Source organism: Montipora foliosa, chromosome 6 (genome assembly GCF_036669935.1).
Source record: "Montipora foliosa isolate CH-2021 chromosome 6, ASM3666993v2, whole genome shotgun sequence".
Classification (NCBI taxonomy): Eukaryota; Metazoa; Cnidaria; class Anthozoa; order Scleractinia; family Acroporidae; genus Montipora; species Montipora foliosa.
In genome coordinates, this window is record NC_090874.1 from 17470775 (window position 1) to 17478135 (window position 7361).

Genomic DNA, 7361 nt, shown 5'->3' on the forward strand with positions numbered 1-7361 from the left:
TGGTATTTTGGCTGTCTTTGATGTTTATTCTTTGTACGAGAAGGAGTCTGGGGCTAAATTAAATTATGGTAAATGCGAAGGTTTGTGGTTGGGTGGTTGGAGTGGGCGCACTGACTCACCGGTTAACATTACTTGGTCGTCGGTGAAGGTGTTGGGGGTTGTTCTGGGTCCGGGCAATCTGGCGGAGGACAATTGGAGGCCGCGTATCACCGCGGTGGAAAATGCTTTGAACTCTTGGCGTCAGCGATCGTTATCTTATTAGGGCAAGGCACTTGTTATCAATGCCTTGGCCCTTTACCGTGTGTGGTACGTGGCCTCTCTTATCCATGTTCCCCGGTGGGTCAGTGTTGAATTAAATACGTTAATTTTTAAATGTTTCTGGAGCGGTAAGCGGGATTTGGTCGCTCGTCGTGTTGTGGTTCAGCCTTCTTGTTTGGGTGGGTTTTCTGTCGTGGATTTTCAGTGTAAGGTTATGGCTCTTCATGTTCAGTGGGTTCGTCGTTTTGTTTCTTCTCCGTCTTCTTGGGTCTCTTTCATGGTTTTTTGGTTTTCTTCCCGGCTTGCCGCTCCTCCGCATCTTGTTTTTTCTGCTCCGCTTTGTTTTTCTCCGGATTCTCTGCCTCCGTTTTATCGTTCTCTGTTGACTGCTTGGCGGGCGTGTAAAGGATCTCTTACGGCGTCTTCTTTGGGTATTGGTTCGGGTATTGATTTTTGTCCTGTTTCTACTATGTCTACGAAGTCTGCTTAAATGTGAACATTTAACAGAGATATTACCAACTTTTTTGAAGTCTGTAAATGGTTCAAGTTTTCCAGTGAATGCTGTCTCTCCTCATTGTGAGGAGAAGTTCTTTCCTTTGTTTGGTTCTCTTTATTGGTCTTCTACTTGGCGTCAGCTTTTCTTTTTTGATTTGGATCGTCCTGTTATTGATTTATGTTGGAAAGTCTCACATGAGGTCCTTTACACGGCCGAGAGGCTTGCTGGTTTTGGTTATGCTCTTTCTACTGCTTGTTTTTGTTCTGCTCCTGTCGAGTCTCTTTCTCATTTGTTCTTTCACTGTCCTCTGGCTGTCAGTGTTCTGTCGTGGCTTCAATCACTTATGTTCTTGGCTTCTCCTCTTTGTCCTTCTATCTTGGTTCGTCATGCGCTTTTTGGTTTCTCGGCTGATGAGTTGCCTGTGGTTCCTCGGGTTTTTGAATGTTGAATGTCTGCAAGTTTTGTATTTGGGGGACTCGGAATGATTTTCGTTTTAGGGGTGTTCGTCCCTCGGTTGTTGATGTTATGGAGCGTGTGAAGTCTCGGGTTCGGTTTAATGTCCCTTTGTTTTTCCGTCGTTTCCGGTCTGACCACCGTCGTCCTTATTTTGTCCGTCAGTGGGGTGCTCGTGGTGTGGTGGCTTCGTTTCAAAATGATGCTCTGGTTGTTCATATTTAAGTTCTGGTTTTGTGTTGTGTTTGCGTGCCCTGGCCGTTTTTCTGGGATGAACCAACGTCTTGGCGTTGGGTGAGTCTGTTGACGGGTGGCCTTTTATTGGACACTCTTCACCCTTGTGCTGGGTCGTGCTCGTTTTGGTTTGTCTAGGTGTTTTTGAGTCTTTTTTGTCGTTTTGTCGAATTGTCATTTAGGAGTGTAAGTCAGGCGAGGCATCTCCTAGATGCAATTCTTCGTTTTGTCTGTTTGTCTTTTGTTAATTGTTGGTAGGGGCGGGGTTCGATTCCCAGGCGAAGTTGGCGTGTTGGTGCACCCCCGTTTGAGGTGAACCGTTGTGTTTGACGGATTCGTCGTTATGTCTGGCGGCCATTGCACTCACCCTACCGGGGGGCCAGCCATTCGCCTTAAATACAAAAAACATTGCCAAGAAAATTGGACTTGACAATTGACCCGGTCACCAATCAGAGACGCAGTAGGGCGAAGGTAAGGGAACTGCTTCAAATGAGGGAATGTGAGAAGATCAAAGACACTTGCTATCAAGGTTTACTTGTTCGAGATGCTCTTGCTGAGACATTTTGGTTAGAGAAAGAAACTGGTATCATCAAGTAAGCAGACCTAAACTGGGTTTTAAGTTTATTCATCTATCATACAGTAATTCTATCAAAGTAGATGTACCGGTAACAGTGATTACACTTTATGAAAGAAGTGTGTTGAGTTATGACTTGTAGGAATCACAGAGGATGTAAGATGAGGCACAAGGATTGTCAGAAAATTTGTTTCATTATATGTAAGCTATTAATTTTGATAGGTAGGAAGACTTGTTATCATGTGAAATGATATGGATGCAACTGGGTGGCAATCAAATTTCACTCCTAGCTGTCTAAACAATTGGCTGTAAGAAATAGTTCTTGATAACCCCTCCTGTATCACAACCTTCATTTTTACCTTCTCACTTTTAAAAGTGGGCAAAGAGAATTTGTAATCAGGGCCATGAATAGAAAAAGGTGAACCAAGGCACTAGCCTCGGTAGAAAGTTTAAATTTCTGTAGTTTTGTGTGGTTCCTGTTAGTTTAGGAGACTCTCTTTTATGAATAAAAATATATATGAGTTTTTTTCCCTGATATTGCATCTGAGAAAAATAATCACCATAATACAAATCACCAGACTTGTAAAATGATTTTATTATGCAACTGAAGGTTATAACACAACAATACTACCAAACTTACAGTGATTACCAGCTGCAGGGAAACGTAAAGCTGTAAAAACTGACATAACGTTTCCTTTCTTGGCCCTTGGACTACAAGGCCCATCTATTTCTTAGTAATACTAATTTCAACTACACAACTTGTTTGGTCACTTTTCATTTAACAATAATAAACATTTACATGGTTCATTTTGAAGTTTTGGTTAAGTGTTTGAATCAAAAGAACCTTTATGAGCATAGAAATTCCGCTGCTGGAAGTCAGAATTCAGTACAACATAATTTTTGTCATTCCTTTCAGAAATCCTCTTAGTTTCTCTTAAAAGTCCTGATTACATTTCCCATGCAGATCAATCAGAATTCAGCTTTGTTTCTAAGTTTTAGCCTCACTTAAGTTGATGTTATAGACTACAATCACCTTGAGTGAGATATTACATATAATGATAAAAGGGGCTTGCATTCCCTTCTCTCAAACTTATGGGAGAACCTCTTGGGTTACTTGAATCTGTGGACAAAGAGGGGGAAGGTGCCATGGGGGGAACTGATATTGGTTGAAATGACCTGTAGTTTCCCTCCCACAAGGTGTAATCAGACTGAGGTGCAAAATTTGAGGCAGGCATAGAAAGACCTTGGTTAATGCCACTTGGGAAAACATAACCCCCCTGATGATGACTAGCTAATCCATACTGTGTCTGTGGGTTAGGGTTGGAATGTGTTAAAAGCAATTGGAAAAGTTTGACCTCGTGCTCTCTTGATTTCTCAATATCTGATTTTAAGAATTGGATGAGCTGTTTTGTGGGGTCATTTTCAATTGCACTCCTCATTAAGTGAATAGCTTCAACCAATGGGTCTTCTTTTTTCAGTTTCTTGGTTGGAGCTGATTTCACAGGCACAAACTGCTTACCAACACAGTCTTGAGAAGCTACACTATTGCCCTCGTCTTCTGTTGACTGAGTTACCTCCTCTCTTGATGCTGATGCAGGGCTCGAAATTAAAAAAAATTCCAAGTCGCCTTTTGGCGACTATCAAAGAAAAAATGGTCGCCAAATGCAAAAATGCAGTCGCCAGCTAGTACAAGAACAGAAACTCAGATTAGAGCCTCATTTAATTAGCATTGTTGTTCGGCTTCTGGTAGATTGTGGCAGCTGCGGTTTTGGGACAGACCGAAATACTCGATCTTGAATGACTTAAAACACGAAAACACGAAAGAAAAAACTCCTGAACACTTCTGCGTGACAATCTTACCTTAAGCAGTAAGCGAACAAAGTAATAAGAACATTTCAGGGTTACTTTGGCCAGGAACAACTGCATCTTTCACATCGCACGCGAGAAATCGTACGCTCTGAACAAACGTTTTTGAAAGGCTTTGAAACGCTTCTTGTTTGCATTCTAACAACGATCTTGTTTTCTGGTAATTTCTAGACTGTAGCAAATTACGAAAATCGCTCAGTGTATCCTTCTCTTGTGAGAAATAATTCATGACTTTCGGTGTAGACTCGTCTCACTTGATCGAGGACAGGGTGAAAGCCGGTTCCTTGCGACCAAATCTGCGACAGAATGCAGCGGCCTTTGAACAAAATGTTGCGCCCGCGATCATCATGCGAAAGACGCTGTAATGTCCTCTCGGAGGTCGCGATTCAAGTTTTTTTGGAAAAAGTAAACAGATTTAATTTTCATTTCCTTTTGCAGAAAAGCAGAAATGAGACTAAGGAAATTGTTTCTTACCTTAAGTGTTTTATTTATCAGAGGAACATAGTCACCAAAGTGGCGATTAAACTCGAATTTTCAGTCGCCAAGTTAAAAGTTTTAGTCGCATTGGCGACCGTATCGGTCGCAATTATCAGATGGCTCTACAGCCAGTTCTGGTATGCAAGAGTCACGTGTTTTGACAAGTTCAAACAGCTGATTGAACCAGTTACTGTAACCCTTGTCATCTTGGAATCATTTCACCCCAGTGGAAGTTTTGGTGGTCAAAGCTAGTACACGCTTACATTCTGCAACAAGCTTTTTAAATTTTGATCTAAGTTGGGGTACAGTAAAGGAAACATTTTCATTCCTAGACTTGCATCTCTTCTTAAGTTCAGCAAGTACCTCGGCATAGATCTGTCCATTTTTCTGAGTTTTAACATTGGTGATTTTATTTAAATAATCACTACTTATTAGCCTAAGCACTCGTTTCAGTGATTAGGCCTAAGCACTCGTTTAAAATTTTAGCTTTCATTTTACGGTTCGGTTAACTACTCTTTTTACGGAGACCGTTTGAAGAATACAGCACTCGTTTACTGATTAAGCCTAAGCACTAGTTTGAAATTTTAGCTTTCATTTTACGGTTCAGTTAGGGTTAGGGTACACTAGAATTAAAATTTTCCACGTACCGCGTACCGCGTAGCCAGCTTGTAAAGATACTTTGCCATCTTGACTTTAATTCTTTCCACGTACCGCGTACCGCGTAGCCAGCTTGTCAAGATACTTTGCCATCTTGACTTTAATTCTTTCCGCGTACCGCGTACCGCGTAGCCAGCTTGTAAAGATACTTCGCTATCTTGACTTTAATTCTTTCCGCGTACCGCGTAGCCAGCTTGTAAAGATACTTCGCCATCTTGACTTTAATTCTTTCCACGTACCGCGTAGCCAGCTTCTTAAGATACTCGATGTGGCGGGGTATTCTGCAGTTACTCCATTTCTGTTGCATGGGCAAGACATGTCTAAGCATTGCCTTCGGCCTTTTGCAGCATCATAGTTTTAAGAAAACTGTTAGAACAAAACTAATTGAAATTCTAGAAACTGAAAACTCTTATGCCGATATAGATACCTTAATTGGCAAGATGAAAAATTAAATTTCCAACTGAGGTTAAGTATAGTCTGTAGTTTTCCTCTTTACATATTGTTCTTTTACCCAAACTGCTTTCTTCTCTTTTTTTCCTACATGTAAGTTCTTCTACTTTCTAAATATTTGAAAGCACAAAGAGTAATGTTTACATGTTGTTGTTGTATGTGAAAAACAAAAAAAATGTTTAAATAATTTCGTCAACAGTCGGGCTTGCCACGATCAGCTTCTCGCTATTTGCAAGCCTAGCTTGGTAACAACTTGTTTCTTAGCTTCTCGCTATTTGCAAGCCTAGCTTAGTAACAACTTGTTTCTTGTAAATAAATAAAATTTGAACTTGAATAAAGCGTGCATTTGAGCATCACATACAAGCTTACCTGTCTGTCTATAGCGATGTTTCATCCATTGTTATTAATATGCCAACCAGAACCTAATTGGCTGTTGAAACAATGACTTCTTTTGTTCCGTGGTTGGCAAATTTGAATATCAAAAGAAATGTGACGTCAATTTTTGAATGGGGACCAATCTTGATTCATGCAATGAATATGTAGTACTAGATAAAATATGAGCGGGAGATCTGTATGGGCGTTTACAATGGCGAGCCGATAGGCGAGCCATTGTAAACGTCCATACTTGTGAAATGAATACATTAAATTGAATGCAAAGTATTGTTATTTTAATCAGTAGAGATCTGTATCAAAAGTTAATGAATACTAATTAGCTGAGCAGGAGTTTGTATCAAAAGTTAATTCTACTGTTTAATAATTCATCAACCCCAGTTGATTTGTATTGGGGTTTACAGTTGTGTACATGTGATCTGAATACTGTGCTGGGATTGGTTTGCACCCTCATGAATAATTAATGAATTTTACAAGGTCATGTACAATACCTTTTTTTCTCAATTGCAGACTGCATTATGCAAGTTTTTTGTAGCTATTGTATGCTTTACAAATCTTTCTATTCACTGTTATCTTATTAACACGCATTCTGAGTTTTTGAAGTGTTGAAAACTCCTTATTAATTTTACTTTCACTTTATTGCAATGTAGAATTTTACTTAAAATCAACAAAAAATTTCAATTGGCTTTGTTCTGTCAAACATCTAGCAACTCTTGTGCAAAAAATCAGATCCTTTGCAGGTATCAGGTATGGTGCAAAGCAGAAACCAACTTTGAAAAGAGTCCCACCAGAGTTAATCTGTAAAGATGGTTTCTCTGTCCATTTAACATTTTGTGATTACAATAACAGTACCCTGAAGGTTGTATCTTACATTAGAGCTGTATTTGTTATTTAATTACTGGTATGAGTAAACCTTGCAACCTTTCCATACAAGTTAAGATGCAACACATTTAAAGCCTTAAAATTCCACACACAAAAAAAAAACCAATTAGCTAGCAAAAAAAGAAAAAAAAGGACCTTCCTTGTATGACCAAGAAAGAGCTAAGGACCAACCAGGTGTTGTACAGCTGACATTAGGGAGCTTAAGATCTACGACGACGACGTCAACGACAACGCCGCAAAACAATGATATCATTGGTTAAAAGAGCATAAATAATCGTGCTGCACGTGCGGCACGGATTTTAGCTCATATTTTTGCGGCTCTCTGCGTGACGACGACGTGAAATCACTAAATTTTAGGTTTTGACGACAACGTTAGCATGCAACAGAGAATCCTTCATTCTCTATTTTCACTCTGAAACCGCTCGTACCAATTTATTTTTAGGATACTTCGCCCACATTGTATGACGTGAACGAGATGGAATAATCGCGAAAGACTTTTACTAGAGCAAAGTTATATTTTGAGGTGACGTTTTCGTCGACGTCGCCGTCGTAGATCTTAAGCTCCCTATTATACTATTTCGTCCCGTCAACAAAATTCCCAAGCTGTACCAATTGAATCAGGGT

The 7361-nt window shown here is 40.0% G+C and overlaps 1 pseudogene; it reads left to right on the forward strand.

Moving 5' to 3' along the window:
* Positions 1–1432, forward strand: part of LOC138005108 (uncharacterized) — a 3334-nt pseudogene extending 1902 nt beyond the window's left edge.
* Positions 1433–7361: the final 5929 nt, after the last annotated feature.